General features: G+C 38.1%; 1 long non-coding RNA gene across 1 annotated transcript; it reads left to right on the top strand.

Moving 5' to 3' along the window:
* Window positions 1-9,795: 9,795 nt before the first annotated feature.
* LOC121391352 lies at window positions 9,796-24,677 on the top strand. The gene is made up of 3 exons (XR_005960361.1): window positions 9,796-9,898; window positions 19,886-19,978; window positions 24,549-24,677. It is a non-coding gene; the product is annotated as an uncharacterized LOC121391352 (long non-coding RNA).
* Window positions 24,678-24,884: the final 207 nt, after the last annotated feature.

The following is a 24,884-nucleotide window of genomic DNA, read 5'->3' as shown; positions in this document are numbered from 1 at the left end:
CTCTCTCTCTCTCTCTCTCTCTCTCTCTCTCTCTCTCTCTCTCTCCCTCTCTTACATGGCACAGCCATACATGTCTACACCTCCATATTAAAACAATATATACTGTATATAATATGCATTTTATTATAGGTATTTGTACACAGACGACGTATCTATCAACGGTAGTAACGTCATCGGCCTGTTGTATGCCTCAAAGAAGTACGACATACTTGACCTGGAAAAGAAATGTGTGAAGTACATGAAGTCATCCCTTTCGTCACGTGACGTCTGTTTAGTGATGGAACAGGCACACTTGTACAACGAGCTTGACTTGAAAGAAAAATGTCTGACATATATTTGGCAAAATGGCGATGCAGTTTTAAAATCTTATAGTTTCTTAAACCTCTGCCACGACTGTGTTTTGAAGGTCAATTAAGCTGATCAACTCACAGCCAGTGAGGAGTCTGTTTTTGAAACATCCAGCGCCTGGAGCGACGCTGAGTGTAAACGGCAATGCAGGGAGATAACTCCGAAAAACAGACGCAGTGTTCTTGCTGAAGGTATATATCTCATTCGGAATTCCATACTCTATCAATATTATTTTGATAAGAGTATCTCCCCGATGAACATGTTGACTGATTCTGAAGAAAATAAGATACTGAGATGTTTCCTTTAACCTGAGAAGGATGCGCCGCCATTCAACTCGAAACACAGATATGGAACAGGTATGACAAAGATAACAATTTGTCGATTTAAAAATGATATACTTTACGACATGGACCGCAGTGGAATCTGGGATGAAGGAATAGTGTTTTGTGTAAACAAGAGAGCCAAATTACAAGGATTCCAGATTTATGGATCGTCAGAGAGCACCACCCGTCAATATAATAGTATCGCTTTTATATGTGATGTTTCCACAGATAAGCTGCTTCCTGGAGCTTCAGTATTAGCATCAATAGATTCAAATACCAAAGCATTCAACATTCAGTTTGAGAGTCCTATACAGCTGGAAAAGGACAAAAAGTACAAGCCAAACATCAACTTTAAAGGGACAACTCAATTCGATTGAATCAATGGAATGACAGTTGTACAACGTGGATATTTCAGATGTCTTTTCTTTGATTCACAGAAATGTCAACACAGTGGTGCAAGTGGTCATGGCACGTGTGTTGAGACTGGACAAGTTTAGTGTTCCTCGTGTGATATCGCATTATAGTAATACACAGCAATGTACTCCTTCTTCAACTTTGATGTTAATTTTATACGGGCCTCGGTGGCGTCGTGGCAGGCCATCGGTCTACAGGCTGGTAGGTACTGGGTTCGGATCCCAGTCGAGGCATGGGATTTTTAATCCAGATACCGACTCCAAACCCTGAGTGAGTGATCCGCAAGGCTCAATGGGTAGGTGTAAACCACTTGCACCGACCAGTGATCCATAACTGGTTCAACAAAGGCCATGGTGTGTGCTATCCTGCCTATTGGAAGTGCAACTAAAAGATCCCTTGCTGCATGTCGTAAAAGAGTAGCCTATGTGGCGACAGCGGGTTTCCTCTAAAAACAGTGTGGGAATGACCATATGTTTGACATCCAATAGCCGATGATAAGATAAAAAATCAATGTGCTCTAGTGGCGTCATAAAATAAAACAAACTTTACTTTTGATGTTAATTTTAATCTTACATACATTTACCAAGACAGGACAATATCCTAGTTTAGTTCCCCGTGTGATACCACAAAGTAAATAATGTCTAGAACAGTGAGAGAGGCGTTAAACCAACAGGAGACAAGGCGATAGATTCTACGCTTAGTTAATTATATGACATTGCATAACAAATAACAACGAAGAGGTGTCTTCGAACAGCGACAGACGAGCTAAAACTTAAGTGACAAGGCGGCGGATTCCACGTTTAGTTCATTGTATGATATATTATTACAGTGCTATAACAAATAAGAAGTAAACTATTTGTTTGAACATGATAGCACTGTTGGTCAATACTGTACAGATTGCCTGATTAGTGTTTGTTGAGTGATATTCAGTGCATCATATCTATAAATAGCAATGCAGACACTGCTGAACGGTAATAGAAATACCTGAATCTTAAATGGATATAGGCGCGTTAATAGAATGTCCTAGTAATAGAAATGGTAGAGATCTCAATGGTTTCACGCTTACAAAAATAGTGCAAGTTCAAAACTGATTACTGTTACGAAACATACATATAGAAATGCTTTGTTCAGTTTAAGGTGTGGTGTCATATCAGTACTGAAAATTGTAAAGACTAAACCAGATTGAAGATGGGTATAACGTTTTGCTTCTTTGGCCTTGCTATCGTGATGTCAGATCACGATTCTTGAAGAAATATTATTGTACTTGGCCTTCCAAAAACAAGGTTGTAAATTTACTAACATTAGAATAACAGAAAATTGTATTAGATATATCGACATGTATTTATGTGGCAACGCAAAGACGTGAAACGTTATTGGTATAGTTGTTGTTTCCTCCTACTCTACTACTACTACTACTACTACTACTACTACTACTACTACTACTACTACTACTACTACCACTGTCACTACCACCAACACTACTACTACTACCACTACTACTACTACTACTACTACTACTACTACTACTACTACTACTACTACTACTACTACTACTGCCTCTAATAATTAAATGGAAAGAGCAAACAAACTTGTTGAGACCCGTTAATTTAATACATGTCAGTTTTTACCGAAGGAGGCGACATGTCAAAGGTGTATTTATAGTCAACAACAACAAATGTTTTAAAGACTATATGTCGCAACCTATAATCAGCGGCCAACTGTCTTAAGCGACAACTTTTATCTACTACCTTGTGTGATCGTTTAAGGCAGGTTTGACGGTATGTTGGTGTTTCCCTCAGACTGGTCACAAGGGCAGGGTGCTGGCATATAGGGACAGGGTGGTGATCTCAAGAGGCGAGGCGCTGATCAATAATGGCAAGGTTCCATTTCAGAATTCTCAAACACGAATATTAATAAAATATACGTGTATTTTGTCATTTATGTTTCATGTAAATTATCACCTCAACATTAAACGTATAACGATGCTTAATTACCTTAACAAGTGTGCAGAGAATGAGCCGGATATTCTTAAAGCCGAGCCAGTGTCGGGTAGTAAAAACGTGTTTTAACGGCAGCATGGCGCCAGTCAGTCGAGACAGTGGTCGGGAATTAAAGCCTGTAGACCGATGGCCTAACCACGACGCCACCGAGGCCGGTTGGTATATTACGAGAATTACTAATATTAATACAATATGTATGTATATATATATATATATATATATATATATATATATATATATATATATATATATATATATATATATATATTTGTGTGTGTGGAGAGAGAGAGAGAGAGAGAGAGAGAGAGAGAGAGAGAGAGAGAGAGAGAGAGAGAGAGAGAGAGAGAGAGAGAGAGAGAGAGAGAGAGAGAGAGAGAGAGAGAGAGAGAGAGAGAGAGAGAGGAGATTGTATTTGTGCTTGTACAGTAGAACATATATTTCAAATATTATTTTAATGTAATATACTGCAATGAAATGATATTGGAAAATGGAAAGAAAGAAAGAAATGTTTTATTTAACGACACACTCAACACATTTTACTTACGGTTATATGGCGTCGGACATATGGTTAAGGACCACACAGAAACCCGCTGTCGCTACTTCATGGACTACTCTTTTCGATTAGCAGCAACGGATCTTTTGTATGCAACATCCCACAGACAGAGCAGTACATACCACGGCCTTTGATATACCACTCGTGGTGCACTGGCTGGAACGAGAAATAGCTCAATTGGCCCACCGACGGGGATCGATCCCGGACCGACCGCTTTACCACTGGGCTACGTCCCATTATATATATATATATATATATATATATAGATATATAGATGGATAGATAGATATACATATACATGTGTGTGTGTGTGTGTGTGTGTGTGTGTGTGTGTGTGTGTGTGTGTGTGTGTGTGTGTGTGTGCGAGCGAGTGTGATATTCACTATGACGCAATGGGCATGTATGCATGGTATACATGCGATCCATTTGTCACTGCAATACAAAGGCTGCTAATGGACATCTGGTTGGGATACAGAATGTCAACTTGCGTCTTCACCGTATACAATGAGTGATGCATAGACCATGAAGATATATCACCATTGTTCCCACCTCACCATTTGAAATCATTTGAACATAATTTCATGTGCATTTGACTCGTATACCCTACAAGGTTCATGCCTGCATGTGCAATGGGTGTATGTACTAACCAGTGTAATATGAACCCTGTGAATGCAAAATAGTTAAATACGTTAGTCACGTTCACCAAAGAGACAATGTGGTAATCACCCTTCTCCAAAGAACCACGTTTGACATTAATGTTGAGGCTGCCCTTGAAATATTTATTAAATAGAAGCCATACTAGTGTAAACTGTGTGTATCTTAATGCCAGCTATTTTTTATACATGAAATTGTCATTAAGCAGCAACCTACAAGTTGTGTAATGGACTTATATACATGCATACATACATACACGTGGCAGGCCATCGGTCTACAGGCTGGTAGGTACTGGGTTCGGATCCCAGTCGAGGCATGGGATTTTTAATCCAGATACCGACTCCAAACCCTGAGTGAGTGCTCCGCAAGGCTCAATGGGTAGGTGTAAACCACTTGCACCGACCAGTGATCCATAACTGGTTCAACAAAGGCCATGGTTTGTGCTATCCTGCCTGTGGGAAGCGCAAATAAAAGATCCCTTGCTGCCTGTCGTAAAGAAGAGTAGCCTATGTGGCGACAGCGGGTTTCCTCTAAAAACAGTGTCAGAATGACCATATGTTTGACGTCCAATAGCCGATGATAAGATTAAAAATCAATGTGCTCTAGTGGCGTCGTTAAATAAAACAAACTTTACATACATACATACATATATGCATACGTGCGTGTGTGTGTGTGTGTGTGTGTGTGTGTGTTTGTGCGTGCGTGTGTGTGTGTGTGTGTGTGTGTGAGTGCAATTACATGTAAGTGTGTTAATACCTTTAATTATGCTCAAGTCTGACACCCACGCTGGATTACATGGCAACTAATGTGGCCATTTTGAAAAATATGGCTGCTACAGCAATCAGCAAATACATCTCCAATGTTCCTATTTCAAAAATATGTCCTAAGATATGTCCTAAAATTCAAAATGTCATGCTTTTATTATCAAAGACACACATTTGTCCTTAATGGTGATGAGTCGGATGATGATGATGATGATGTGAATATTGAGTGAAATTCTTTAGTTGAAATACACACGTAAATAGTGAGGGTAGGTTTTATAGTATGCTCACCATTATTAAAAAAAGGTCACATATTTCAATAGTTTACCTGAGAAATAGAGATAATTTAGGCATATATACATTTTAAAATATAAACTAAATCTGCACAGGATTTTAGAAAAAAAAGAAAGATACTTTTTAAAACAATATTTAATTAATATTGCTATTAACATGTTTTATGATCCTGTATACAGTATTCATGCCATGAATGGGCGTAGACGCACATACTTCTTGAAACAAGCGGTTATATGCAGTTTTCATCACGCACGATGACGGGTGTAGGCGCCTCTAGCTCAAGTGGTAGAATGCTCGCCCGAGGTGCTTGGGTCGAGAGATCGAACCTCCTCTGTGGAACCATTCGCTGATTGGGTTTTCACCGTCTCAGCCTGTGCTTCACAACGGATATATCAAAGATCGTGGTATGTGCTGTCCTAGCTGTGGGACAGTGCATATAAAAGTTCCCTTGCTGCTCAAGCACAAGTACAAGAGGTGGGTGCTGGAGGCCGAACACCCCTCCCCCTCTCGGCTCAAGCAAGTTTTTTTCATTTTTTTTCTGGGGGTGGAGGAGAATTAAATGAAAATATACGCGCCTGATAAGAATGCAAACTTTAATTTAATATATATTTTCCTCAACCGTTCCACCCACCACAACCACCCCCTCCCCCAAAAAAAAGATTTTCTTTTAATAATAACAATAAATAAATTTTACAAAAATACCCAACAACAACAGCAACAACAACAAAAAAAAAAAGAAAAAAAAAGAAACACAGAAAACAAACAAACCCGCAAAACAAACAGAAACAAATAAATAAATAAATAAATAAATAGAAACAACAAAAATACCAGACAAACAAACAAAATAAAATGAAACGTTATTTCAAATATGATTTCAATTCTTTTTCGTTTCTTCTGCTTCTGGGTGGTAAAGCGCTCCCTTGATGCGCGGTCGGTTTGGGATCGATCCCCGTCGGTGGGTCCATTGGTATATTTCCCGTTCCAGCTAGTGCACTATGACTGGTATGTCAAAGGACGTGGTATTTGTTATTCTGCCTGTGGGATGGTGCATATAAAAGATTACTTGCTACTAAAGGAAAAATATAGCTGATTTCCTCTCTAAGAATATATGTCAAAATTACCAAACGTTTGACAACCAGTAGCCGATGATTAATACATCAATGTGCTAAAGTGGTGTCGTTAAACAAAACAAACTTAATTTTTCTTTACTTTATTCTGCTACTAACATGCATGGAGCCATCCTCCTTCGTTATGATTTAATTTACTAAAATAAAATTACTTATTTGTTTGCTGTTACAAGTAATCTTGGTAGCATCACTCTCCTTATTAAAGTGTGGCCAACTCTAATAAAGAAATACAGTATTTGTTATATTAACTATTTTTATGTACAATCACCGAGTGAATAGATAGTATATAAATGTAAATGTTTTTTATTATTATCATTTATTATTATTATTATTATTATTATTATTATTATTATTGTTATCATCATCATCATCATCATCATCATTATTATTGAGTCACTACTTTAAGAGAAGCATATTGTCAAAGTGTCAAAGGTGTACCAGTTTTTTGTTGTTTTTTATGTCGGTAATTAAATTGGTAGTTTGTGTTTGTTTTGTTTGTTTCTAAAGGTATAAAAGAAGAACTGTGATTGGTGTGGATGGGTACTGCACGTACGACAGCAGCATTCCGAACTGTCTCAGCAATCGTAGCAATCACAGGATCATGTCGATACTTCCACATGATCAATTCGATACGTTCTCAAGATGAAGTCGATATTTACGTCGATAACTAGTCATTTTCTATAGACTATAGCACGCTATGAAGTGTTCTACTGTTCCCACCATGCGCCATGTCACAACATCAATTCATAAGTGTCTCCTTTTCCGAATGCTACCCGTAACAACGATACTAAATATATAGTAAGCTTATTCACATTTAATTTAAAAAAACAAAAACAAATTCACAATGAAGTGAGGATATACCCTGATCATATTTAATTGTCAGTGTTTACATAAGAAGATGTTTATTTAGTTGGAATACCTATAGCCAACAAATATATAATGCAATATACCATATAAAAGGACAAGTATCCTCGGTGGATGATGTCCAAGTACCCTAGGTGGATGATGTTCAAGCACCTTCGGTGGATGATGTCCAAGTACCTTCGGTGGATGATGTCCAAGTACCTTCAATGGATAGGTACTGTAAAATCCACTCTTTTGAAATACTCAAGTAAACTTGTTCACATCTATTAACAACAATAATAATAATACAGTTTTAAGTATATACTAAATGGAAATCTACCCAGATCAGTTAGATAGCGGATTAATCTATCACATTCATATTTAATTATACATAAGTAGAAAGGCCAAAGCGTAGCCCAATGGTAAAGTGCTCGGCTTGTGCGCGGCCGGTCTAAGATCGATACGCGTCGGTGGGTCTATTGGGTTATTTCTCGTTTCAGCCAGTGCACCATGACTGATATATCAAATGCCGTGGCATGTACTATCTTGTCTGTGAGATGGTGCATGTAAAAAATCCGTTGCTATCAATGGAAACGCAAATTGGAAAACCGGCATACTAGTCAAATTGCCAAAGAAAGGATATCTTACCAACTGTAGCAAGTGGAGAGGAATTACATTGTTGTAACACACCAGCAAGGTCTTCAACAAAATCATGCATAGCCGCCTAACCACTGCATTAGAAAATGATAGGCGTCAAGAACAAGCTGGATATCGGAAAGGAATGTCTTGCAGAGATCACATCTTCACCTTGAGACAGATCCTGGAACAGAGCAAGGAGTGGAACTGACCAGTATATGTCAACTTCATCGACTTTGAAAAAGGCTTTGACAGTATTCACAGGGAATTGCTCTGGCGGATACTCAGACACTGTGGCATACCCTCCAAACTTGTTAACATCATCAGGCTGTCATATACAGATTTCTGTTCTCAAGTTATAATTGGGAACCTTCTCAGTGACCTTTCCAATATAAACACTGGGGTAAAACATTCTTGTTCATAATTGGGATGGACTGGATCATGAAGAATGTGGAACAATCAGGAAGAAGAGGGTTCCAGTGGACGTTCACAAGCATGCTCGAAGATCTGGATTTCGCAGACGACATCTGTTTACTTTCTCACCGTCATATAGACATACAGGCCAAAACACGAGACCTAGCAACCACTGCAGAGAAGATTGGACTTAAGATCAACATTCCTAAGACTAAACTCATCAGAATGAACACCAGCGAATTCATCATCCTTCATGGTGACAAAGTTGCAGAAGTTGATGACTTCACCTACCTTGGCTCTGAGATGACAACCGATGAAAACAGTGAAGCAGAAATCCACTCAAGAATATCCAAGGCAAGCCAAACCTTTGCATCACTCCGAAACATCTGGAAAACAAGCAAGATTAGTTTGAAGACAAAGATACGCCTTTTTAAAAGCACTGTCTTAAGCACTCTACTGTATGGAGCAGAATCCTAGAAAATGGCAAAGACCATCGGTCAGAAGTTGCAGGTCTTTCAAAATCGGTGCCTTTGCAGGATTCTGAATATCGTCTGGCCCAACATCATAGCCAATGAAAAACTCCAGAAACAAACCTCCACAGAGTCATTGTTATCGGAGATCGAGCGCCGCAGATGGCGCTGGATTGGCCATGTTATCAGAATTCCTCAAACAGCTCTACCAAGAGTGGCACTCCATTGGACCCCTCCTGGCAAAAGGGAAACGAGGAAGACCGAAAAAACATGAAGGAGGACAGTCTGAGCTGGGGGCTGCTAGAGAAGCTGGCAAAAGACAGGTAGCAGTGGCGATCTCTGGTTACAGCCTTATGCGCTTCATAGCACGAAGGGGATTAAGTAAGTAAGTATCAATGGAAACATGTAGCGGGTTTCCTCGCTAACACTAGACGTCAGAATTACCACTGTCTGACATCCAATAGCAATGATTTATATATCAATGTGCTCTAAAGGTTTTATAGAGCGCTTTCACGAGATGCAATTGTCGTATCGTTGAATCTCCACAATTTCCACAGTTTTTGTCTTTATCGCACGCACACACACACACACACACACACACACACACACAGATTCATAGGCACACAGGCACACACACACACACACACACACACACACACACATATATATATATATATATATATATATATATATATATACACTCGCATATACACGCACACATACACATATGCATATATACACACATACGAACACATATACACGCACACACACAACGAAACACGCATACACACACACGCACACACAGACATAATTATGCACACATGAAGCGAGTGGAAATTATTGTGCTTTAGTGGCTATTTTCGTCGGATACAGAACTCGCTGTACCGGTTTATTGTATATAATAGCTTCATCGAGTGTGTAGTATAATGTCACGTTTCGTGCTATTGAACACAGACGAGCGTAATCATGTACAGTGTTCGGTTCTACCATGGCAAGGCAAACAAACAGTAGAGGCATTTTGTAAAATCTGCTCGACAGTTTTCAAGTTCAGCTATATCAAGGTAAGTTTCATGTTTGCTATGCTTCGTTAACAAATGCAGTAAAAACGTACATATATAGTTTAGATGATTTAAAAGATAACAGATTTAAAATGGTTAGCAACCCAATTCTTCCATTTAAACTTAATATTTTATTAAAAAGACAAAGAGGATGTAAGGATATGTACAACTTATTAAACTCTAAATCCATAACTCCAAAATCGCAAGCTAAATACACAAATCAAGGTGTTATCTTTTCATTAAGTGAATGGACAGAATATTATTTACTTCCTTTTCAGAGCACTCAGGATTCAACATTAATATGGTTTCAATATAGACTAGTTCACCGAATCTTAGCTACGAACACTTTCTTATATATTATTCACTATGTTGAGTCAAATATGTGTAGCTTGTGTAACAACCATCCAGAAACCATACAACATCTATTTCTCGAATGCAATAAGGTTCACAACTTATGGGTTGCAGTACAAAACTGGATATTGATTCAGACTGGTATTATAATTAATTTCAATAAAAATAATGCCATATTTGGTATTATTAATAACGAAACATCTAACTTCCTTAACTGGTTAATTATTCATATAAAATATCATGTTTATGGAACTAAGATACAAAAAAAAAGAATTTAGAAATCAAAGTTGTTAAAAATCTGTTGAAGCAAAAGTTTGAAATAGAAAGATTTATTTTATATAAAAATTGCAAATACGAAATGTTTAATACACAATGGGCTCCATGGGCTAATTTATTCAATGATAACGATTAAATAAAATATATGATGTTAGTTTAAGTTTGTTCTTGTCTATGGCTTGTTCGAAGATAGCAGAAAACAAGGAAAAGATACATACGCCTCACATATAACCTTATCTCGTCTTCTACCCCTTTCTCCTCTTTCGTATCCTCTCTCTTCTCTTTATAATATCCCAGATTAAACCAATTACATGTATGTATATTTACTACTCTTGTATCCACTTACAATGTTGCCTTTTTGAATATATGTATGTGTGAATCTATGTATGTACATATGTGTATGTATCTGAGGACATCCGGGTACGTGTGCACGTATTTGTGTATGAATATATGTGTTGTATATTTATTATATGTACAGAAGTGATTTGGGGCTCTCATCTCTGACACTGCTATGTTTGTGATCTGGGACAATACAACAATTTAATAATAATAATAAAACAATAAAATATATGAAATAAAAAATAAAGTTTCATGTTTGCTGCAATTTTGTTGTGTGGGTTTTTTGTTTTATTTTTATATATTATTTATTTATTTACTTACTTACTTAATTAGTTACTTACTTATTTAATTTATTTATTTAGTTTATACTATGTCACTATACTACATGAACAGGTACATATCCCGTATCATGTATTGTTGATATATTGCACAGACTTAAAGCAATTAATAACTTGAACGTTATTGCAAATAAATATAAAATGTAGTCTTTAATTAGTATACAGTGGTAATGCAGTATAAAAGTTAAAACCAGTGCTGTGTACCAGTAACGAATGGAACTGCGGTTACAAAAAACATGAGGGTATTGTTCAAAGCAGACTGTCCTGTGTTTGCTGTCATTGTATCGTATGAACAGTCGGGCCTTTGTGATAACAAAAATATATACTAAAGATATATTATTTTTTGCAATAACAGAATATGTATAAACAATGTGTTTGTTATGGTCGTCCTAATGTTTGCAGTAGGCCAAACCAGATTTCCCCAAATCTATCAAAGTAAAATGAAAACGTACTGCTAAAAAACAAATTCGCACACGGTCGGGCACACATTGGATATACAGACATTGGCATTGTAAATAAGACAATATATATGATGTTTAATATTGGTCATCTGAAAAGATATCTTACAATGATAGCAAACCATTTACAGTAATTAAGCATCCATTAAATGTCTTACATATGACATGGCACCTGGATACGAACTCGGTACCTACCAGCTGTCAGTTCCGAGCCGTTCGTCGTTAGTTGTTAGTGACAGGGAAGTCAGTGTAGTGCTCGTCGACATATCCACTGAATCATGGACACCTACTCAAGGTGAGAGCCCCTACCTGTACACGAACTCGGTACCTACCAGCTGTCAGTTCAGAGTGGTTAGTGACAGAGAAGTGGGTGTAGTGCTCGTCAACATATTCACTGAATCATGGAAGAATACTCAAAGTGGGAACCCCTACCTGGAACCGAACACGGTACCTACCAGCCTTACGGTAAATAGCTGGGCTGCGACACCAGTGAGGCTGGTTCATTTGGCTACGCATACGGTAGTACTAAACCAAATAACTTCCGGTTGTGTCAAAGTTCGAGGTGTATCGAACTTTTGATAGAGAAGTTAACAACACAAGTCCTGTGATTGGTTATAGTCTTACTTATAGGCTGCATGGTACCAAAGAAGAGATTTCCATGTCAAAGTTCGAGTTGCACCCTCAAATATTAACGGAGTGAAAACAGCTGTGGGTGTGATTGGTAGGAATATATGACATTGATTACTTGTGCAAATACTGTTATCTATTGATAATAAATAAATACACTTGTATTTGTTATACAATTGTTATGCAGTATACACACGCGGTTGAAACTAATGCGGGGTACCCCAAAAAATGGAACTGCAATGTTCAGCTAAATGACGGTTGCTATTAAAACCATTAATTAAAACATTTAAATGGTATGTGACCCTCCATTTCCCTGCAGGTACCTTAGATGTGAGGTGCCACATTGTTATTGCTGTACTTCCTGGGTGTGTTGATACGCTGCTTGTATCAGTTTTATTATTAAACGTTAATATTATCGGCAATATGAATTGATGTGGTCTATTAACACCTATAAATACATTATCACTGAGGGATGTAACCGCAAAACGTGTTTCAGCGTGTCATTCACAAGCTTATTTCTCACTAATGCATAACCCCAAACAACTGATAACAAGCAAACAGTAGGTCATAATGGCCTGTAAACTGTTACAATGAGTAAAGTGGGTTGATCGTTCAGCTGGCGTGTGAGTTTTAGGTCTCAAAGTCTTCGCTATTGTGTATGTTTGTGTGTGTTTGTGTGTGTGTGTGTGTGTGTGTGTGTGTGTGTGCGTGTGTGCGAGTGTGTGTGTGAGTGTGTGTGTGCCCCTATCTTCTCTCTCTCTCTTTCTTGCCTATGCACCTATTCACCTATAAACATTTCACTGAATGCAGTGTGTGTGTGTGTGTGTGTGTGTGTGTGTGTGCGTGTGTCTGTGTTGGTGTGTGTGTGCGATGTTTTTTTTTGTTTTGTGTGGGTGGTGTGTGTGTGTGTGTGTGCGTGTGTGTGTGTGTGGGGGGGGGGGGGTTAATTAGTACACAGTTGTAATGCAGTATAAACGTTGAAACCTGTACAGTTTGCCAGTATCAAAATTTAATGGAACTGCGATTCCAAGAAACATGAGCATATTTTTCACACACACACACACACACACACACACACACACACACACACACACACACACACACACACACACACACACACATACATACATATATATATATATATATATATATATATATATATATATATATATATATATATATATATATATATATATATATGTAGTTTTAATTAGTATACAGTTGTAAATGCAGTATAAAAGTTAAAACCTGTACAGTTTACCAATAACAAAATTTAATGGAACTGCGATTCCAAGAAAAATGAGTGCCCTGCGTTTGCTGTCGTTGTAACATGTGTACGACAGTCGGGCCATTATGATAACTAAAATTACATATTAAAGATATACTATTGTTTAGAATATCAGAATATGTATAAACAAGATATTTATTATGATCGTCCTAATGTTTGCAGCAGGTCAAACCAGATTTTCCCTTCCAATAATTTCTTACGTACAAATCAAAATATAACGAAGTAAAATGAAAAAGCACTGCTACAAACATTAGCCCACGGTCGGACACGCATTGCACACACAGACACAGGTATTGAAAACAAGAAAATGTATATGATGTTTAATATTAGTCGCCTAAAAAAAATATCATCTTACATTGATAGCAAACCATTTAATTAAGCAGTCATTAAATATCTTACATATCACATGGCCCGCCCTCAATCCCCCTCCCCACCCCTATTATCTTACAGGTAGGATAAATGTGTTGCCTCACTTTTTATTGGTGCACTGTGTGGGTGTGTTGATGTGCTGCTTTTGTCAGTTTTATTAAAAACTGTTAACATTATCGGCGAAAGAATGTTAATTTTTTTTTTTTTTTTAAAGACACCACTGGAGCACATTGATTAATTAATCATTGGCTATTGGATGTGAAAGATTTGGCAATTCTGACACGTGGAAACCCACTATATGTTCCGTAATACAGCAAGGGTTATTTCATATGAATTTCCCACAGACAGAAAAACACATACCACGACCTTTGTCCAGTCATGGTGCACTGATTGGAACGAGAAAGAGAAAAAGAAAACAAAAACATCCAAACAAAAATCAGCTGAATGGAGGTGGTTCGATCCTGTGACGTAAGCACCTCAAGCGAACACTCAGCCGACTGAGCTAAATACCGCAATCTCGCCCCCAGCGATAGAAATGTATTATCATAATTATATTTATTTAACTCTAAGGCAAATAAGTTCAAATAACTGTCAGCGAACGTATGTGCCTCCCCCGACTTTTACACCGTAAGTCATATTGTAAAGACCTCTTTTCGTTCACAGCGTAAACAGAAAGTGCACACAGTGACCTGGTTTTCCTGGAAACGTCAATACGATACCAGGAAGTAGTTCAGAGTTCAGGCAGATATTTTGAAGGTGAATCACTCGAAAGTACTATAACCGTGACTATTATCTTCCTTGGTTATTATTTTGCTGTATAACTACTTAGGGGAATGCAGTCTGGGAGCAATGAGGTCCAGCCTAAATACAAAAATGAAAGAGAGATGAGCCGAGTTCCGAAGTGTTTATTCCTGGTCAGTCAATTGCGTTGTCTTTTACATAAAAAAACATCTTGCAACAATATAAGATGTGTACATAAAATCGATTCATACATATATATTAGAAAACGTATTAAAACGTTTAAACAGTTAGGCAACTACATTACGTGAAAGAATGATTAAACCAAATGGCTTGTATAACAACGTAGAGGTAAATAACTGTGTTTGTTGACTTCGTTTCTAAGTATAAAATACTGTTCATTATGAGAACATTACATCGAGTAACTACGGTAATATATTAATTATGCATAATGGCTGTATACACAGGTAACAGTAAATAACTGCATTAGTTACATTGTGTATATATTGTTTCAATGCATATTGCGTTTACTCCCGAATGTACATGTTAGTCACTAACGATTTGTAATAATGATCAATAAAGTACATATTACGCGTTTTCCTGTGGCGCCAACGACATGTAATACATAGCATTTTACGGGAGTTACTGTGGCGCTAATTCCATGTAGTACTGATATATAAATTGATCATCGCAGTAGCGTACTATATATATATATATATATATATATATATATATATATATATATATATATATATATCTTGTGTGTCGAACGTGTTTACCTTTTTGGTATTTGACATTATTTACACTTATATAATTTCGCCTACATTGATCAGCTAGTTAGGTACATGCACGTAATACATATAATAAACAGACATTCACATTTCTACCAAATATGTAATTTAACATTATTCATATGTGCATTAAATATATCCGAATGTATAGATTCATGTAGATAGCAAATGTACGTAATAACATCGTATGCAATTGGATGGCACATAGATATATTGTATAGTAGATACCGGTATGCACTAAGGTAATCAATACATGTAATAAACATTTTATAACAAACATAGTTTAAAGGTACTTACCTAAATACAAAAATGAAAGAGAGATGAGCCGAGTTCTGAAGTGTTTATTCCTGGTCAGTCAAGTGCGTTGTAACTGGACACTGGTCTGTGCGTTATTTTATAGCACTCGGCTCATATCGTTACGTATTAATGTATTTAGGTATTTTAATTATTGTCAAGATTATTGCCGTAATCAATTTACTCGGGATAAGACATCTTTTGTCTACAGCGGTCCTTAATCGGCGCATACCCATTAATTGGAGCTAGCTCATATCGTTACGTATTGATGTACTTAGGTATTTTATTTATTGTCAGGATTATTGCCGTAATCAATCTACTCGACCCAAGACATCTTTTGTCTCTTGCGCCGCCAGTCCGAAGGCACCCGTTAATTGCAGTCGAACTGTCACAATTTTAAATAATTATATGTCTGTTGTTAGATTGGATGGATTGTAACTTGACGACTTTGGCGATTATAACTTACGTTGCTAGAGTTAAATATGTTTTATTTTAATCCGCTTATGGCATGTTCAAGCGAGGCGTTTTTCCCGACTATGACAGTACCCTCGGGCATCATGTAGCTTTTGTACTCAAAAGGAAAACAAGTTTTAATGTTTAATAACATAATAACATACATACATATATTTACATACATTTTCAATACAAAGTCTGCACTAATAATTCACGAGTATTGCCCCATGCCACGTGCCAACACTTTTTTGTACTATGAATTAAAATGGTTTCCCTGACGAATCTGGTCCCAGAACCTTAAAAAAGACCCGTGATGAACCAGTAATACATAAGCAGTAAATGGTTGCTGGAAGAGACAATGTAGCTTCCTAGCTGTGAGGAATGAAATTCGTATTCGTGTAGGAAGGGCAAGTGATTTGTTTGTAAGCTTGTTGGTTATAAGAAATCCGGGCCAGTTAACAGTTAGTGAGAGGAAGAAATATCCAGAGATTTGTAGGTTGTCTATATAGTTAAGGGGTTGGATTAACCAATAAGAAGGACACAGTGACAGGGATATTATAGGAATAGTGATACATACTGGACCTGATGTTATTGCCACCATTATGCAATGTTTGTGTGCCTGGCGTTGCCTTACAATTAATATAACGATGAGGGCAATAATTAAGATTGATATTATTCCAAACATAATAGAGATGTGGTAGTCAGTAAGATTTGTTATTAAAAATGAGTCGGGTTGTGGCGTAGAGGGTGCATGGTAGTGAAAGGAAGGTAATTCTATAGTTTTGCAAGGCACTGACCTAGTTACTAAGAGGAGGGCCGCACACAGTGTACGGAGCTTGAAAAACATCCATATCACCAGCAAGATAGACAAAACCGAAAGTACTGAACTTACTATAGCAACAATAGCGTTTGTGTGTGGCCAGTTAGGGCTTATGTTAATTTGACCGTCCAGAAGGGGTTCCGTTAATGTCTTAAATATTGTTCTATCTTGTTTCGCGCTCTCTACCATACGTTTTAGACTGAGATGATCTTGTGTGTCTTGCGCGAGCATAGTGGTGAAATTGTGTGAATAAATGTGAAAGTCAGGCACATCTATTGAAATGGCTTTGGTAAACGCCCGAAATGCTGGCAAGCACAGAGGCATCAAAAAAATCTTCGTTTTAACTTGACCCACCTTAACTTGAAGTGTGTTTTTTGTTAAGGGAGCTACAAGTGAAACGTATTCTGGTTTGTGCCTGACATCAGATTCTCTCTGCCTATCAGGCGCGAATTCCTATCTGGTATGGCTATTGTAGCGTTTAATGCATACTGATTCATGGTGACCTCTATATGAACAAAATGTACAAATTGTGTTGGCATGTGGACAAACAAATCGATTAGGGCAATACTCACCACATCCTTTACAGCGCTGTCGTAGTTGGGGTGGTAGAGGGTGTTAGTGCTGTCTGGTTGGCTGCCGTAATGGAGCCGACATCGGCGTGTTCTGGTGGGCTCGCCGGTTTTGTGGCTGGAATCTTGGTTGGTATGCTGGTTGAAATACTGCTTGGTATGCAGGCTCCTGATTCTCGTGGTAAAGTTTGTTCCTTGGGGCTGGAAATTGTGGCACAAAACGTCTTTGGCTAGATGCCCGAGGTGGTGGCATGTCCTTTTGCGGTATGGCCTCGTGCTGTAGTCGGTTGACCTCATTACCTTTGTTAGTTAGTAAGGCTTCCACCAATGTCGACAGGTGGCCCACCTTTTCTTCCAATTTAGCCGCATTGGGCAGCTGCCTCATTGTAGTGGATTGGTTAGCTACATGTGCAAAATGTCTAACCTCTTCAAGCGTTGTGGGCTCTTTATTGTAGACCCACTGTCGAAGAGTCTCCTGAAGGCCGTTTACAGCTATTGCTACTACATCCTCTTTTGGTAAGTTTTGATGTTGTGTAGCTGTTTGGACTCGTGTTATGTAGTCCTCCACGGTCTCAGTTGTTTTGTCTGCCATGGAAAGAAGTGCCAACTGGAAAGCCGAACTTTGTTTGAACCGGTTCTCAAAGGCTTGTATCAGGAGTGGCAGGCTTTTCTTTGTTTCTTCTGTTAAGTCCTGATGCCACATCTTGGCTGTTCCCTCTAAATAGAATGGCAGCAACAGACACGCTCGTTCATTTGAGTAACCGTTTAAAGCAATTAGTCCTGTGAAATCATTCCACCAAGTCGACATATTCTGGCTTCCCAAAACTTTGTTCAATGTTACATGGGCCATTATGGGAGTAGCCGTTTGTGCTGTTAGTACTGGTAGGGAATTGATAGCTGAATCACTAGTCATTGACATAGAAGAAGATGGCGTGATCTGAGTAGTAGTTGTAGCTGTTGTTGATGATGGCTGTATGATTATTGCTGGATATAACGCCGGTGTTGGCATTGGTGTTGTCGGTGGGTCTATTTGGAAACCTCGAAGCCTCTCTCTATAGTTTATTGGGCTGGCCCCGTTCATTGGCCGGAATCGTTTGATCTCCACCACTTATAACCGTGACTATTATCTTCCTTGGTTATTATTTTGCTGTAGAACTACTTTGGGGAATGCAGTCTGGGAGCAATGAGGTCCAGCCTAAATACAAAAATGAAAGAGAGATGAACCGAGTTCCGAAGTGTTTATTCCTGGTCAGTCAATTGCGTTGTCTTTTACATAAAAAAACATCTTGCAACAATATAAGATGTGTACATAAAATCGATTCATACATATATATTAGAAAACGTTTAAACAGTTAGGCAGCTACATTACGTGAAACAATGATTAAACCAAATGGCTTGTATAACAACGTAGAGGTAAATAACTGTGTTTGTTGACTTCGTTTCTAAGTATAAAATACTGTTCATTATGAGAACATTACATTGAGTAACTACGGTAATATATTAATTATGCATAATGGCTGTATACACAGGTAACAGTAAATAACTGCATTAGTTACATTGTGTATATATTGATGTGTGCATTGGTCCACGTGCGTATACAGTGGCGTAGCGAGAGGGGGTGGGGCGGACACGGAGACCATGACACCAATCACACATTTTTTTATTTTGTTTACTATATTAAATTTTATAAAACCATACATACATACATAGTGTGGGTTATCCCCCCACACCAAATAAGACCCTGGCTACGTCAGTGTGTATACGTGTATATGTGTGTTTTTCTATGTGTTATCCATGCATGCATGTGTGTGTGTGTGTGTGTGTGTGTGTGTGTATTTAGATGTTTGTGTGTGTGTGTGTGTTGTGTGTATGTGTGTTATGTGTGTGTGTTGTGTGTGTGTGTTGTATGTGTGTCTGTGTGTGTTGTGTGTGTGTGTGCGTGTGTGGTTGTGTGTGTTGTGTGTTGTGTGTTTGTTGTGTGTATCTTTGTTATGTGTGTGTGTGTGTTGTGTGTGTGTGTTGTGTGTGTGTGTGTGTGTGTGCGTGGTTGTGTGTGTATGTGTGTTCTCTCTCTCTCTCTCTGTCTCTCTGTCTCTCTCTCTCTCTCTCTCTCTCTCTCTCTCTCTCTCTCTCTCTCTGTGTGTGTGTGTGTGTGTGTGTGTGTGTGGACACACTGAATATTATTATGACATGCTCCAACAAGGAAGTAAACGAAAAGGAGATCTGGTGACATGTCGTGTATGTGTGTATTAATTTTGTCTTACTGTCTTTCGCAACAGAAGAAGACAAGATGGATACTTTATCTACCAAACATATGGTTTATTCTGTATGTTTGTGGATATGTGTGCTGTTTGTGCCACAATGTGTATCAGGTGAGATGTTTTAAAGGGACAGACCCTAGTTTTTAAACACTACAACATATTGTCCACTATTAGAGCCGTTTATAATCACTGAAATCAAATATTACTTATATTTTATTATTTACATTATCCATTTCCGTAGAACCGAAGTGTTTCTGGTCATTCTGGTGTTTCTAATACCCCCCCCCCCCCCCTCCCAACTCAATTTTTGTTTTCATATTTTCAAAACCGGACATGCGTCTGAGAAGCAGCGACTTATTGGCTCGAGTTCTTGTCTATTTTTAAGCATATGTCCCGTTTTAACGTCGCTGACTCTTCTTTCACTCTATTGTCACTTTATTCAGGTTTATTCAGGTTTGTAAATTATATAAACTTAGTGCCCATTTTGTTACGGATTAGAACTACGTGTAGGATCTGCGCCTTTAATTACGTTGGGGTGGGGGTGGGGGCGGTTGGTATTATCGGTTAGAGCTTTTTAATATCGTTTGTTTATCTTTATAATGATATCCAGGTAGGTGTGGAGTTGTCACCTTTGAACAATTTAAATTAGTATCATTATTAGTATTATTAGTATTATTAGATCAGTCGGTTGAGCGCTGGCCTGACGTGCTGGCATCGCAATATCAAACCACCTCACTGAATCCAGTTTTTCTTTCGTTCCAACCAGGGCCGTGGTATGTGCTTTCCTGTCTGTTGCATTAGGTTATATGAGTTATAATTACCAAATGTTTGACATCCAGTAGCCGATGATTAATTAATCAATGTGCTCTAGTGGTGTCGTTAAAGAAAACAAAATTTTATTATTCTTATTATTATTTTATTATCATCATTATTATTATTATTATTATTATTATTATTATTGTTATTGTTATTGTTATTATTATTCAGGGGTGCACAAATGTGAAATTGTGATAGTTGCCCGGTGGGCAACCAGTAGCTGAAGCCTGGTTGCCCAACATCATCTCTTGGTTGCCCACATATTTCATAAAAAAGTTTTATGAATTTAACTTTGAACTGTCATTAAAATGAAACTGACATTTAAAATGTTTTTATTATTATCATTACTTATCAGTTTAATTTTATTTCTTTTTTAAAATTATTTATCTTCGCTTAGGCTGAAAAAAACGTTTCTTTTGTTTAACGACACCACTGGAGCCCATCGATTAATTATTCATCGACTATTGGATGTCAAACATGTGGTAATCCTGACTCGTAGTCATCAGAGGAAATCCGCTACATTTTTCCTAATGCAGAAAGGGATCTTTTATGTGCACTTTCCCCACAGACAGAGAAAGCACATACCTTTGTCCAGTTGTTGTGCACTGGTTGGAACGAAACAAAAACTAATCAGCTGAATGGATCCACAGAGGTGGTTCGATCTCGCTTGGGCAGTCAGAGTTGTAATACTGTGATGAACTCGGGCTCATCCAGGATTAGAAATACCTGTAGCCAAAAAAATAGCCAAATGGGATTTTTATTTGCCATAATGAAAATGTTTTAGCCAAAATTGTTTTGTGTAGTAGTGTATAGAGTATTTATATATGATGATGATGATAACTATTTTAAAGTGCCCATATACCACTAGGGTTTCGAACACACCCATCCCGAGTCCGACCTCCGATAAGATCGGTTGCCTGACTCGGGATGGAGGGGGGGGGGGGGGGAAAAATGGGCAGAATTTTGAAAATAGCAATTAATAAAGTTAATAGATTAAATTTAAAAAATAAAAAGGTTACAAGCCAAAAATGAAAAAAGAATTGACTGCTCGGCCGAATATTTATATAATTTGGAGCATTTTAGAAGGACAGTCCAAAATTAAATAAGAGAAAGAAGAGAGGATCGGACTATTTAATAATATTTAAAAAAAAGAAGTAATTTCGACATAAAATTTTGAACGCAGATCTAAAAGTTTAAACTCCGATCGATATGTCCACGCGAGTGGCCTCGTTAAGGCCGTTTGGGTGCACAGCTTAAAGGGACGAGATGGGTTACATCCCATCAAGAAAACCCCTAGATTGACAGTCGATAGAGGTTGAAGGTGTAGTGCTGTGCTGAAATGCAGATCTTGAGAAGCCGGATCCGTCTGAACGAGATAGCGTATCAGACTAGAGTATAGTGCAGTCGTCATGGGTTGGTATAGTGGTGCGGACGGGCCCGACTCCGGAGGATACGAGATGGTATCACAATAAAACAAAGTAAAGTCTAGAAAAAGAGTAGTAAGGGCCGACCCCGCTTCCTATTTCTTCTTAGAGTGGGGCGGTCACTCTTCCAGTGCTGCTAGGACAGGCTCGGACATGTAGAGACTAAACGCGAACAACCGTGGCCTTCTGCAGAATGGCCGTCATACAAGTCACCAAAAAACCAAGTCGACAGTCAGACGGAGAAATGACGTGGAGGCAAGGAATCTCGCTAAAAAAGAATCCAACCTGGTGGTGCAGGCTGTCGAAACGAGAAGCGTTCCAGCGTTCAATCAGTTCCAATGGCCGCATACATCCCAGTAGAAAACTTCATTTCGCTGACAAAAACAACGAAATGAAGGACCCCCAAGTCGAGCACACGAGCACGTGCAGTGTGCACAAGCGAAACAAACACGTCTTACCGCGCGGAGCTCCAGACTGGGAATGTTTATATATGAATATGAAAATGCATCTTTTTCGGCTAATTATGTACAAACTGGAATACATCTGAATAACAAAATTATCCCCGATCAAAATCAAAGGCAGCAATGGGGGTAGGGACAGTTAATATATTACTTTGATTGTTCAGTGGGTGAGGGGAGATATGCAGAGTTGGAAGCCAATGCCCTCTGCAGACCCCCCCCCCCCCCCCCCCCCCCATTTCTAATAAACATCTGAGAGCCAGTACTCTTCTTCTTCCTTCATTATTTCTGTAAAAGAAAAACTCTTTATTTTGGTTTGAACTGCTTTTAATTGTATTTTAAAATAACCCATCTATTCCACACCCCAACAATTTCGTAATTTGCGCCATTTTCTTGATTTCCGCGTCGTGTGAAATGCTTGTTGTTGATTTCAGCTTGTAAAATACATAGCCTAAGAATGCTGATATCACATTATGACAACTATCCATTTACGTCCGAATGTTTTGATTAAAAATATAATGAATTCAAATTTACCTTTTTAAAATCTAGCTAACTTTTGAGATGTCACCTCACAGTCAACAAATTTATATAATATTTTATCTTAGAAATATCATGATTATTTTTAACTAATTGTATTCAGTGTACGTTTAACCGCAATTTGTATAAATACTGCATGTTTCTTTCCCGCGATCGCAAAATGCATGAGTGCGAAATTAACAAAGACAACGGAAATAAACAAACAAAACAGCAATTAAGTATTCATTGATGTGAACAACTATTTGGTGGCGTGTTTTTTTACTCTCACAAATTTACATCAAGATTTACTTGCGTGTAATCGTATTGTTTAAAGTCCGCAACAATGTCTTTTGACACGTGCAACAGTCTCGGCTGACTGTCAAGCGTGACCTATATGCACACTGAGAACAGCCAACGAACGTTTTCCTAACGTTCACGAACTATGTGATTGGTTCCCGACGTGGATATTGGGTTTAACGTGAAGCGCATAAACCAGTTTAGCGGACGTTTTTGTTTTGCTCGGTCTAGCTGAACCCGGCCATAGCCTACTTGTCTTTGGCCCTGAACTAACATGTGTATTAAACTGACACGCAATTTTGGTCCGTTTTTATCACTTTGGCTCAAAGAATTTACAAAGTTAAAATAGCACGCTACAGATTTTTCAAACTTTTCTTTCATACATGTTGCCGTTAAAATTAATAACTCTGATTATTAAAATAAGCAAATATTGTTATGCTGAATTCTTGATGACACCGCTTCTCGTTACCAGTCGCGAGATCCCTGTTAATATTTGGTATTATTATGATATGTTAGGTGTCGGATAGATTATGTAACCGATTGCTCACATCGGAAGATAGAAAATGGCTTAGCCAAATGTTTAGCTCAGAACTGGATGGTTGTTGGTGTAGTTTGTGACCTTTCACGTCTTGTGCCCTTTGCTAATAGCCACCATTCTGAAACGTATCTGTCTGCATTGAACTCGTCAAAATCATGCACGGTGGACGCTGAGTGGATGGCAGCGTTAGGGTGCATATTTATATAGCCAGTCAGTCAAGTTATCAGTTTCGATCTTTTGAATTGCCCGTGACTGTCCGAGTGTCGTGAAATTTTGTTTTTCATTTTACTTGTTTTATGATTTTCTTGGTTGCCCGTCGGGCAACTGTTTGACAAAGAATGGTTGCCCGCAACATATTTTGATTGTCCCGGGCGCGCAGACAACCGATTTGTGCACCCCTGTTATTATCATAATCATCATCATCATCGTTATTGTTATTGTTATTGTTATTATTATTATTATTATTATTATTATCATCATCATCATCATCATCATCATCATCATCATCATCATCATCATCATTATTATTATTATTATTATTATTATTATTATTATTATCATCATCATCATCATCATTATTATTTAGTGCTCACATACAAACTTCACATAATTATGTCGTCTATATTATTCAGCTGGACGTACTACCACAGTCGGTACTCAATCAAGTAGCCTGACAACTATCGCAACTCCAATAGTGTCAGCTACTACAACATCGACAACAAATACACCTACCAGTGTACCACCAGCAGCGGAATCTACGTATGTATACTAGTACTTAAACGTAGGTGTGTGTCTGTGTGTGTATGAAACGTTCGCTTGATGCGCTGTCGGTTTTGGGATCGATCTCCGTCGGTGGGCCTGTTGGGCTATTTCTTGTTCCTGCTAGTGCACCAGGACTGGTATATCAGAGGCGGTGGTATGATGCATACGAAAGATTCCTTGCTACTAAACACATGTAGGAGTTTTCT

Source organism: Gigantopelta aegis, unplaced genomic scaffold, assembly GCF_016097555.1.
Source record: "Gigantopelta aegis isolate Gae_Host unplaced genomic scaffold, Gae_host_genome ctg2186_pilon_pilon:::debris, whole genome shotgun sequence".
Lineage (NCBI taxonomy): Eukaryota > Metazoa > Mollusca > Gastropoda > Neomphalida > Peltospiridae > Gigantopelta > Gigantopelta aegis.
This window is presented reverse-complemented; position numbering and strand designations above follow the sequence as displayed.